At 48.8% G+C, this 12,702-nt stretch overlaps 1 protein-coding gene and 1 pseudogene across 2 annotated transcripts in view; both read right to left on the bottom strand.

The window, feature by feature from the left end:
- WNT9A (Wnt family member 9A) overlaps positions 1-12,702 on the bottom strand; it is a 68,421-nt gene that overhangs the window by 40,528 nt on the left and 15,191 nt on the right. The gene's annotated exons all lie outside the window — the stretch shown is intronic.
- Positions 7,233-7,665, bottom strand: LOC311515668 (small ribosomal subunit protein uS12 pseudogene; annotated as a pseudogene). Its single transcript has one exon. The product of its transcript is annotated as a small ribosomal subunit protein uS12 pseudogene (transcript).

Raw genomic sequence — 12,702 nt, 5'->3', positions numbered from 1 at the left:
ACTTTCATCTAATTGTACAGTAAAATAGGTGTGCATGCATGGGGGGCACCTTCCCACCCTGGGAGAAACCATTTTAATCGGTGTCAGAGCAGCAGCTGTGTTAGTCTAAGGTGCCACAAGTCCTCCTTTTCTTTTTGCAAATACAGACTAACAAATTTGAGCATAAGCTTTTGTGAGCTACAGCTCACTTCATTGGATGCATTCCAAATAAATCTGTTAGTCTCCAAGATGCCACAAGTACGCCTTTTCATTTTAATTGGATACATGTGAAGAGCAGAAAATACCTGCTGACCAGAAGTAACTCAGCTATTCGGAAATAAAACAAATTTTAGGAGTTAGGGAATTCACTTGGGATGAGAGACACCCAGGTCTGAGCCCCTGCTCTGCCAGATTCAGAGCAGAGCCTCGAACCTGGGTGTCTCATCCTGGGCAAGCGACTGACCAGTGGGAGATGGAGACCCAGCCCTGCAGCCTTTTTCCTCCAAAAAGCTCAGAGGGTCACAATTTTGTCCCAATATGGGAAAAATTCTCACCTGAAAATTTCTCTGTTCAGCTCTGCCATTCACACAGATCATTAGAAGGTCCCTGCTGAAGCTAAGTAGAGTTTAAAAAAAGTTTTCATTGCATGATAATTGGGAAAGCCAGAGTTTGTGGTGCACATTAACCTACTTCCAAGGTTTTCCTAGTAGGGCAGGGGTGGGAGGTCCTACTTGATCAAGTTATTCAGGGGTTAGAATCATAGAATATCAGGGTTGGAAGGGACCTCAGGAGCCTTAAAATAAACTGTCAAATGTTTCTTCTTTAATTCTATATGTCCCAACTTTTTTAGTGGGTGGGAGAAAGGTGGACTCTATTGAGGACAAATTCTTATAATTCCTGATGTCGGTCTAGCTTGGTATGGCCCACTGAGAATTCAAACAGCTATGAAAGGGCCCTGTGCAACCAGGAAACACACTAATCTGCAGCCTGTATGTTCGTAAGCCAAAAAAACCAGTAGGATTTACACAGTGGTTGCCAATTAATTCCACTGTTCTGAATGGACATCAAGGAACTGTTACAGGACCTTCGCTTAAGTAAGCCTCCAGAAAGAGGTAAATAGTAGAAAATAAGTTGCGTTATTGAAACTGAAGGTAGGGTGACACTTTAAGGCCTGGTCTTCACTCAAGAGTCAGATTGACCAATCTGCATCACTCAGGGGTGTGGAAATATCTACACCCTTGAGAGGTGTAGTTAAGCAAACCAAACCCCTGGTGTAAACAGAGCTAGGCTGATGGAAGGATCCTCTGTCAACCTAGCCACTCTCTCTCAGGGGCAGTGGATTTTCTACAGCAGTGGAAAAACCCCTCCCATTGGCATAGTGAAGGTCCACACTGAAGTACTACATTGATACAGCTGCAGTACTTCAAGTTGAGACAAGCCCTAAAAAGGCAGAAGGTTTCATGTTCAGTGGTCTTGCTATTATCCATTTAAGTTGCAGAATCTGAAAGTCCCACTCCAGAAGCCTTTCTAGAGAAAGGCTGTTGCTGCCGTAAGCTTGTCTTCAGAAGGCTTGGTAGTGGTAGATCTCAATATCTTGTTATTCTTCAGGGTTGTCTTATTCCAGTGCATGACAAAGGAGGAGGGTCACATCCTCTGGAGAGCAAACCAAACCATTTACAGGTTGTCCCCCCTCACCACGTCTCCCCAAGGTGGGAGAGGTCAAGAGCCTGGGATGAAAGGACCTGAATGGGGTCAGGCTTTCCTCTCACTCACTAAGCCATCTGCACATCATTAAGGAGTCCCCACCTGAACTCTATGGATTCCAGCCTGCTCCTTTCTTGCAAAAAGCAGGTCATTTTGCAGCTGGAGTTGAGGTCAGTAGTGGGACAACAGGACATACCCTATGAAGTAAGAGGAGCCACAGTTTAGTTAGTATTCCCAGTCAGATTGCAGCTTCATCTCAAAGTACAAGTGTCCCCCTTCACCCTCACTGCAAGTATAGTGTACAAAAAGGAATCCAGACTGCTATCTACATAGATGCTAGGTGAATCACTCCATTAGTCCAGTGCTTGTAAACCTAACACTCCAACCCAACAAAGATTCTATTCCACTTTGTTTCCTCCACCCCACCCCACATACCATAGTCAAGCTATTTCACAGCAGTCCCTATGGAGCTGGGTTGGTGACAGGTGCTAAAGATGGAAAGGAGGTGCTGGGGGCGGGGTCAGAAGAGTGATGACTGGCACGTGGCTACCCACTAGATGTCTCTGGAGTTAGGGGGAAGGGGGAGAAATAGAGTCTTACTCCAGCTACACTCAGGAGGTAACCTCAAGATCACGGATCATTTCTGTGCATGCATATCCCAAGGGGTTGCAGGAGTCAGCCACTGCCTCCAGCAGTAGTGTCAGGAAGACAGGAAATAGAGTTCTTAAAAATTTGTGTTAGCTTAGAGTGAAGTTTGAGCACACAAATTCCTAGCTACAAGGTTTTACTTCTAGTGCAATCAGGACTGGTGGGCCTGTTCTGTTAGGTAAAGAACCAAGAAAGTCCCTGCTCTAAAGAGATTCCACCCTTTGGTAAGGAAGGATCCCAAGACACTGAGGGTACTTTATATTGCAACAAAAAACCCACAGCACCAAGTCTCGGACTAGAGCCCAGGCTGCGGTGCTAAGAACAGCACGGGAACTACCAAACAGCAGATGTTCTGGTCCTTTGTAACCATGATCCACGTGAGGTGCCTGGAGCCCAGAAAGCAACTCCTCTCTCCCAGGGCTCTTGTGCCAACTTCAGTTTGACCACCTCATTGGCTTTAGCACAGTGTTGAGACAGGGATGCACCTCCCGCCATGTAATACATGTGCTGTTGCATGGTAATGCAACCAGAGACCACAGCTTGCTAGCTAGCAGCTACTGGAGTGTGTCAACCTGCAGAATGTAAGGGGACTGTTTCCCCCCTTACTAACATTCAGTGGGGGGTGTTTTAGTTGCTAGCTCCCAGTACTAAAAAAAGAGGGAAGGGTTGATGGGGAATCAGGACCCTGAGACAGACAGCCCCCAGGAACAATGGGGAGAGGCCAATGCTCCAGGTCAGCCTGAATGACCGGGCAAGCAGGCTAATCAGAGAGTCAGGAGGCCAGGGAGGTCCTGTCCTGTGTGAGCTGGATTTGCCTGGGTTAGACAAGAGTGGAGCTGAGCTAAGGAGAAAGCAGGGGTGCAAGCTGAGCTGGGGAGCAGAGCTGTGCCAGATCCAGTGAGAGCAGACCCGGTCCTGGGAGCAGAGCTGCAGCCCCAAAGCCAGAGGCACAGCCCAGAGAGAGCAGACTTGCCCTGGGAGGAGAGCTGCAGCAACCAGAGCCAGAGGGGCCAGGAAAGCAGCCCAGGAAGCAGGTCAGTGCTGGGAGCAGAGTCACAGAAGCAGCCTGCAGAGCAGATCTGTCCTGGGAGAAGAGCTGCGGCAACCAGAGGCAGAGGGGCCAGAGAAGCAGCCCAGGGAGCTGGAGGCAGAGCAGCAGCTGTGCAGAGACCGAGTGGTGCAGCTGGGGCTGGAGCAGTCCGGAGCTGGGTGCGGTGAGCAGCTGGGGAGAGCGAGGGGGGACCCTGGGCAGTGGGCCCAGCACAGGGAGACGCCTCAGCCAAGAGGCTCTGCAGGCCAGGCTTGGATCGTAACTCTGACAGGGTGGGGGTGACACTGGGAAGAAGAGTCCTACCACTTGGAGCCTGAGAGTGTGTGGCCACCACCAGAGCAAGTGTCCAACCCACGGCATCCCTGCAGCACAGCCAGGGCCGGAGCAGAAGACCTGGGACTTACAAGAAACAGACTGAACTGCCTGGATTTTCCAGAGACACTGTTTGTGATGTTCCCTGCCACAGAGCGGTGTGATGGGTTTCCTTTAACCTATCTCATTCCTTATTCTTTTTAAAATTAATTGTTGATTAAATAACTTGCATTTGCTTTAACTTGCATGTAATGGTCAGAGAAGGGCCTAGTGCAGAGAGAGTACCCTGGAGCGGTGACACCCTAGCCCCTGTCCTAGGTGACCACAGCAGGGTTGGGGGTCAAGCCCCCCAGGAATCCTGGGCCCAGCCTTGTTGGGGTTATGAGGACTCTGCCAGACAGGAGAGTGGAAGGGGAGTCCTCAGATCCTTTTGCTAGCCCATTTCACTGGTGTAGTGCAGAAGCCAGGAAAGTTCCCCACAATAGCGGGACTATTCCCCTGCTTACAAGAAGACAGCCTTTCACCATCTCTAGTGGGAGCAGGCAGATGTCAGCTTGCATGTGCTTAAGCAGTGAACCCCATGCCATAAATTAAGGAGTCAGCCACAAGGTTCTGTACACCATCACTCCTGTCTTGCACAGTAGACACTGCTGCTTAAGATGTCCCCATATTGCTCCACTGCTCTGCTTCAGCTCTGGCAGGGCCATCTCCAGACACAAATGGTTCAGTTTTCTCCCTGCTATGCAAGGAGTATCAATTGAAATGGCTGCCTCTCCCTTCATAAGCTCTTGAGTATTGTAGGAGGGCTTGGCTCAGGAGGGAACGGAGGCTGACTGCACAGGAGCAGCAGGCTGGAGGTGCCTACCTGGGAGCTGGTTGCTAAGACTGGACAACTTGGGAGCTGGGAATGAAAGGCCAAGCATCAGTCTGTTGCTTGCAAGGAGCATCAATCTTTGCCCCTGGGTTTCCACCTGTTGTGGTGGCCTGTAGGTAGGAGATCCATGTAAATCTAACCCTATGGGACAGATTAGAAGCCTCGAGTGCTGTGGTGCTCAAAAGCTTGTCTCTTTGACCAAGAAGTTGGTCCAGTAAGAGATATTACTTCACCCACCTTGGTCCCAGCATATGAGAGAACACAGCTACAACAATGCTGCAAAATGAACATTTGTGGTACTATTGTTTATAGTAACTGAAGAGCTTCAGAAGCTTTGAACACAACCAACAAAAACACATAGTCACCCACCCAGGCAGCTATGTACGTACATGACCATGTTTACCCACCCATTTCTGTACTGACGAGTCCCACCAAGGAATTTCAACCCCCTGAAGCCAAAAGCTTCTTAAGTCATGCTATGCACATGGTCAAGAAAATTGACAAAAAGTTACAAGAACTTCCATAGCAAGAGGTTGGCCAGAATCAGAACAATTCTTGAAGCCTGAATAAAGAGACCGCCCATAATGTAACCTCATCCACCCCTCCATCTGAATAAGCAACACCTCAATGGTGGTCATGTAGCAGATTCCTCAAAAGATTAGAGTCATTGCTTTGCAAAGACCACCATGTAGAGGCAACTCAAGGCTCCAGGAGAGGGTAACAATGGAATGTTTGACTTACTTGTTCAAGGTCTGTTACAGTCTCTCTGGCATGTCATGCCCACAGCAGGCTCTTTAGAAAGATGAAAAGTTTGAGCAAAGCAAACTGTAGGTTTGTTCCCAGAAAGAGCCTGTGAAATGGTCAACTGCTCCTATGAGCACCCAAATGGTCCATGTATTTCTTAAATAGTGCTGAACCAAGTACAGGAATTGAGATAGGAGGGAAGAGATGGGAAATTGGAAGGCGACAGAACTACTGGCGAAATAAACCTCAGTTCTGGCTAGGGGGACCTTATTTCCCCATGCTGAATATGGGCCACCTGGTCAGATTACTCATATTAAGCGAGTTCAACAGCAAAAAATCAGAACTATGCAGTACAAACATTTAAACTAACATTAAGTTGACTGAGCCAGTGTTAAAAAGAAATCCTGTGTAGTTGGATTCATTTTTTATTTACCTTCTTATCTTTAAGGCTTTATGGTTTGCACAGGGAGAGGACACACACCAGGGGTGACTGACTGACCCAACCCTCCCTGCCCGGTGCTCTCTGCCCTCCATGCCTGGCTAGGCCCCTGGGACAGACTTGCCTCTCCTGGTACCACATCTTCAAGGCAACATGTGTGGTGCGGGGCAGTGGGCACATACCCTCCTCCCCAGATTTCTGCCAGGGTTCACACCAGAATGTGACCAGCAGCAGCCTTTCAGCACTTTGCGGGAGGGAAGGGCCAGGACCTGCTTCCAGCTGCAGGGGAGGGAGGACCTGGCCAGTGTCTTTGCAGAGCTCATCTCTTCTCCCCTCCCAGTCACCCCCCTCACTCTGCTCCCCTATGGCTGGAAGCGGCTTGTCCCTTCCTGCCTGCACAATGTCAAAAGGCAGCTAACAACTCCAGGCTGCTGCTGGCCACAGATGTAACCCAACAGCTGCCTCTTGTGCCCTGGCTACAGCGTGGGCAGGAAGGGGTTAAGCCCCAAGATGCACTGTGCACCAGGGCCCAAGGAACTGGACTGCAGGGGCTTCCGTGAACCCAGCCAGAGAGGTGGCTCAGCAGGGGAGGAAGAGAGGCACAAACTGACTGGAAATAGCTTCCCCCTACCACCACCCCCAGAGTGTAGCTCCGGCTAGAGGCGGGGGGGTGGGGGGAGGAAGTGCTCTGACCTGGGGCTGGTTCTCTGCAGTGTGCTGGGAGCAGGATGCACCTGTGGGGGGCGGGGGGAGAATATGGAGGAGTAGTGGGGCGGGTGAAGGGGCAAAGAAGGGAGAGGACAGCGAGAAGGGGGAGCACATAAAGGGCCAGTGTGGGGGCAGAAGAGGCGACATGTAACTGGCTGTCTCCTGCCCTTACCAGCCACCGCAGCTCATGCTGGTTGGAAACAGGATGGGGCCCTGCTGGCCAAGAGCCAGCACGCAGCAGGGGCTGTGCTGACGGACCAGTATGGGGAGCGGCTGGCCCTGCATCTTTGTGTCGCCACCAGCCTTGCACACACACACACACACACACACACACCCCTCAGCCCCCGCGCTGGTGCGTGGGCAACTGGCGAGCAGGGATCTGACCAGCAGCAGGACCTGCTAGTACTGATGGGGGAGGGGGGAAGAGAAGAAGAGGGGGAAAGAAAATATGGAACAATTTCCCCTTTTTAAAGAAAAAGTCAGGACACCTGCAGGAGGGCTTAAATATGGAACCACCCCTTTAAAAAACAAGACGTCTGGTCACCCTAGTTCTGGCAGGCTGAAGGAACAGTAGCAATGAGGATTGCAGACATTTCAGTCACAGGTTTTAACACTTTCTCAACTGCTTTGCTGCCACCTACCCTTTGAACATCGAAACAAGGCAGAGTGCTATGAATAACCTCACGGGCTGTTCCCAGAACAGCCCACCTGCAAGGAATTTTCAATGTTTTGGTTGTTCGTTTTTTAAAATCAACCTGAAGTTTATTAGTAGCTTAGATGGCATGACAGGAATTCATGACCGTGGTCTCTTCCTTGCCTTTGTACAAGGCTAAGAGAAACACTGGCTACTTTGACAACCTTGAAGCGGACACTGGGAATCCCTTCCGGCCAAAGCTGGCAACCAGAACTTCAGTAGTTTCCTCATTGAGGTTCAAGCAACTGTCATTAGGAACAAAGGCTGCTAGTTTCTTGCTGTTCTTGATCAGCTGGACTCTGACACATTTCCTGATGGCTGAATTGGGCTGCTTAGTCTCTACACCAGCTTTTTCCAAGAACAATTCCCTTTGCATGGGAAGCTCCTCCAAAGGGGTTGGCTTTCAGGGCAGTACTCAAGTGGGCCTTCTTGTATTGTGGGTCGTGCCATTTCTGATCCTGTTGGTGGCAGCAAAGCTTACTAGTGGGATGAAGCCCCCGGCACTTACCCATTGTGCTGCCGGGCAGGCTGTTCTACCCAGGCAGCTGTCTCTAGAGCACAGGGGAGGTGGGTGGCTGGATTTTTAAGTAAGATCCCATATTTTGCAATGGCAGACATCAGGAAACTAAGCCTCCTTATGAAGAGGGCTGCTCTGAAAACCTCAGTCTTTCACTCTTGCCCTTCACATCACAGCCATCAACTTAAGGGACATGGTTTGTCTCTTGAGACTTCAGACCTGCATCTCAGAAGAGGCTTCTGAATTTAAACCCATGCCAAGATTAGGAAGAGAAAAAAGTCTCCCACATCATGTGCCAACACCTCTCCCAGATTGAGAGGAGTTCAGGTTTCCATAGACACTTTTTTTTGAGGGGGTGTTAATACTGGAGGTTGGTTTGGGACAGGTGAAGTTAGACCCCAGAAAAGTGGACATTAACTTGCCCCATGCCTGACAGGATTCTCTCTCCCAGCCCCCCTTAAATCTTACTGAAAGACTGGGGAATGAAGTCTCATTCCCTCACTCCAGCTGTCTGAAGCAAAGAACCAGAGTAAACCACAACAAGGGCTAACCACTAACAAGTGAGGAGGGTTCCTTTTCATGGTACCGCCACTTGCAGTTTATTTGGGATACCTAGCTCATGAGGGGCCCGGTGTGGTTATTGGAGCTGCTCACTGTACTCCAGTGGGTTAAAGCCGCAGAGAAAAGTGACACTGTCCTGCTGCCCTGGATTTAAGTGAAAAAGCAAGTAGCATGGCCAAAAGGATGCATGCAGGGTTGGGGGAGGGGGGAGAGAAGAAAAAGACAAGAATGTAATAACATGGGAATGCAAGAGGAGACTGAACACCTCCAAAAAACCCACACCACACCCCCATTTAATTTTTAGGCACTGCTTTGGTATGGCGACATTTAACTCATTAGGCATCACGTTTGTAGAAAGATTTCCTAGCTGAACAAATCTGATGACATTGTCCACATCTAGAGGTGTATGAAGGGGGGTGAGGGGGTTGAAGAGGAGGAAATCTACTGAACTTGCAGTAGGTAGATCACTTTGCCTGTAATGTTATACACAAGTCTGCTTGGGGGTTGGGAACTTCATGGGAGCTTATTTCACTACTGCTTTAGCCTCTCCTCCATGCAGGACACATTTGCAATGCAGCCTTCGGTAGGTCATCCCCCTCCATGAGGGTAGCAGTAGTTCTATGAAAACTCCCTCCCCACAAAAATCTTAGGGGGTTACAGGCTCCAGGAGATCGAAACTACTCACTTGCAGAGTACACGTTATTCTCTACCCCACAGGCCAGTCATTTGGATGCTAGATTTGTGCTGGCTGGTTTTCTTTCAGAGAAATTCCCATCTCTTTTGTCCCTCATGCCTGACTTGTCTACCAACCCTCAAGCGGAGGACTGGTCCAAATTTCAGAGACTGCCTGCTGCATTTGTAGGATTGCAGGTTCCACCTACAGCCTTTAAAATGAAGCAAGGTTCAAGCCTTCGACAAACCTAGACCCAAACTGTGATGGAACTGGAAGAATTCAGCCCTGCACATGCCCAGTAAATAGGGAATGCTCTAGAAACACATTGGGCATTACTGCCTAGCAGCAGAGGTAAGATAGAACAAGATACCAAATCTTTATGGCCACTGAAAGTGCTTTTGAAGTCCCAACTCTACAGAATTGGGCTGGAAATACTGCCCAGATGGACCTAAACTGCAAAATCCAATTTAGACCACCACCAAGTTAGTAAAACTCTGTGCCAGAAAACCAGTTACCTAAAGCCTCTTGCTGGTCATTATGGCCCTTCTAGTTCCAGATGGAATTTGCCAAATACAGTAGCATGAAGCTGGAAGGTAACAAAACTAGACTGAGTTTTAGTTTTGCTTCTAGAGTGTGCATTTGAGCCCTTCTCATTTTGATCTGAACGAGTTCTTCCACTACTAATAATCCACATGGCTGCTGTTTGATCTACATATTACCACTCAAGCCCAGTGTTTTTATCTGGTAGATATTCAGGGAAAGAAGGAGTACATCTGTGTCTGTTCATTCTAGTTAAAGTTTCCTGTGTGGTTCAGCCTGTTGTGCCTACAGGTATGTTTATTTCACTACTTTAGCAAACCAGCAGACTTTTTAATGGAACTGTTGATATTTTTCCTGGCTAGAATTCCTGGCTGGGCTAGGCAGTGTACAACTGAAGTTCATTCCTAGCTACAGTCTGAAACTATTATTCTCCTCATGGGACTGAAGAGAATTGAAGGTTTCCATTGCATTGGTCAGATTTCTTCATTCTCCATCCTTCAAATTTAAGATATCTAAATAAAGGAGCTCAGGCAGTGGACAGTAGCTCTTGCCTAAGCCAAGGCTTGTTTTAGCACCAGGCACACTGGACATTCATCTCCATCATTGCAGCCATATGTTGTGCTGTAAGTAATGTGACAGGGTCGAGCCAGATGGCTACAGGAGAGTAATAGAAGGCAGATATATTAGCCACAGGTTAAGTAGGTCCCTTTTCCCTGGGTAAGGTATCAGGAACCTTCTGGAGACAAGACAAACACCTGCAGCCAATCAAGAAGCTGTTAGAATCAATTAAGGCAGGCTAATCAGGGCACCTGGGTTTAAAAAGGAGCTCACTTCAGTTTGTGGTGTGAGTGAGGGGTGGGGAGCAAGAGGCACTAGGAGCTGAGAGTGAGAATGTGGACTGTTGGAGGACTGAGGAGTACAAGCATTATCAGACACCAGGAGGAAGGTCCTATGGTGAGGATAAAGGTGGTGTTGGGAGGAGGCCATGGGGAAGTAGCCTAGGGAGTTGCATCTGTCACACAGCTGTTTCAGGAGGCACTCTAGACAGCTGCATTCCACAGGGCCCTGGGCTGGAACCCAGAGTAGAGGGTGGGCCCGGGTTCCCCCCCAACTCCTGGGGAGACACTGGAGGAGTTGACCTGGACCGTGGGTTCATGAAAATGGCCAAACTGAGGGATGCTGTGAAGCTCCAAGGTGAGCAAAAATCTGCCAATAAGCGCAAGACCCACCAAGGTAGGAGGAGGAACTTTGTCACAGTAGGTACATTGCTACACCCCAGCAGATGAAGCTCTAAGCATCAGACTTGATGCAAGGCCAAACACCTTGGGACAACGCTGGGGGAAGATTCCAGCTTTGTTGGCTTAGGCTACATGATCAATCGATCATTCTTTTGGTGTTTCTTGGCATTCCTTTAGATGCTGCAATGGGAACAGTAGCTCCAGTCTGCAAGCAGCAGGCTTCTGTTTTGCAGGGGGGAGAGGGAGAACTATGACCAGCAAGACATTTATATTCCAGTAGCACTCAGAAGTCTCAATGAAGATCAGAGCTCTGTGCAAGGAGCATTAGATATGCTTAATAGGAGTTCCTGATCAGGAGGGCTTAAAGTCTTCAGTACACAAGAAACTCTTGTAAAACAAGAATTCTAAGTAACTTGCCAGAGGTCACAGACTGTGTCAGAGCCAGGAACTAAACCCAGATCTCCAGAGTCCCAATGCAGGGTCTTAAATGAGGAAGGACAGTCAGAGGTCTAATCTCACTTGGTTTTAGGGAAGGCAAGTTTAGATCGGTCAACAATTGACCAAGTACAACCCACCAGCAACAGTCCCATAAAAAGACCAACAGGGCAAGCATGCACGCACATATCTTCTGGGGTCTTAGAGTGTCACCTGGTCAGACAGCAGGAGGGCTCAAGCAGTCTGATTGCTAAATACTGCCTTTGTGGAGGACAAAAATGACAGCTGGTGCAAGGCAGTAACAAGCTGAGACAATGCTGTCCTACAGAACAAGTGCAGGATTTATTCTTGCTGCAGGAGACTGTTTTTGCTCTAGCCTGCAATGCATTCATGCCAAGCAGCACTTAGACCCATTGGAAGCCTGATCTGTGGTTACTGGTCTTGGAATTCTTTACTGATTGGGGAGGAGGGGCACTTCAAAGCAAATTCTACCCCTGCTCCCCTCCTAGACCTCTGGACTGCTTTTGACTGCTCCTCATTCTATAGCCACATACTATTGTGAGGTGCTTCACTGAAGGTCCAGGCCACAAGAGGCACCTGGCCAGGAATGTAGAAGATCACTGGGGATTTAGCTAGCCAGCCCATGTGGCTTCAGGTCTTCAGAAGGAGTTTGAGGCTTCAAAGCCATCATTTAGCTCCATGTCACCTCCTCCTTCAGCCCCATTCCTCAGACTTCAGTGCAAGCTTTATTACACATTGGCAATCCACATGCCTGAGAACAAAAGCATGCCAGAGATGGGGATTCCAGTCTAGTTGCTCTTTATGTATCTGAGTGTGCCCTCTTGTGGCAGAATGAGGGCAGCTGACTGTGGATCCAATCTGCCCAATCCACAGCAGGGGCTCATGCAATGAAATATAATCCCATATTACCATGCACTAAGAGGAGGGCTGCATAGGTAGTAGATAGTCACAACGCACAGTCAACTTGTGGAACTCCTTGCCAGAGGATGCTAGGAAGGCCAAGACCATAACAGGGTTCAACAAAACTAGATAAATTCATGGAGGATATGTCCATCAATGGCTATTAGCCAAGATGGGCAGGAATGGTGTCCCTAGCCTCTGTTTGCCAGAAGCTGGGAAATGGGTGACAGAGGATGGATCATTTGAGGATTACCTGTTCTGTTCATTCCCTCTGGCACTGGTCATCAGAAGACCTGGTTTTGTTCCCAGCAATGCTGTGGACCTATTTTTAGTGTCAGGTAGTTAACTCCAGTGCTTCCATGTCCCCTCTCTATATCGAGCTTGTCTATTTAGATTGCAAACTCTTTGGGGTGAAGACTACTTTGCCTTGCAGTCAGAACTGATCACAGCCAAAGCTTCCAGGTGCTACTGTAAATACAAAACAGGAATAGCAAACAAAAGCCACAGAGACAGGTATGTTGTGGGTTGTCATTCTGGAACCCATCTGCAGCTCCATGCTTGGAATAAAGCATAGGCAAGTGACTTCAGGAATAAGTGGAACCAGTTCATGACACTGATCAAGAATTTTAATGCTGCATCCTCTTGTCCAGATGCCATCAAGTCC

Source organism: Lepidochelys olivacea (genome assembly GCF_965140295.1).
Source record: "Lepidochelys olivacea isolate rLepOli2 genome assembly, chromosome: 2".
NCBI lineage: Eukaryota > Metazoa > Chordata > Testudines > Cheloniidae > Lepidochelys > Lepidochelys olivacea.
Note: the sequence above shows the minus strand (reverse complement) of the source record. Positions and strands in the feature narration are given on the sequence as shown.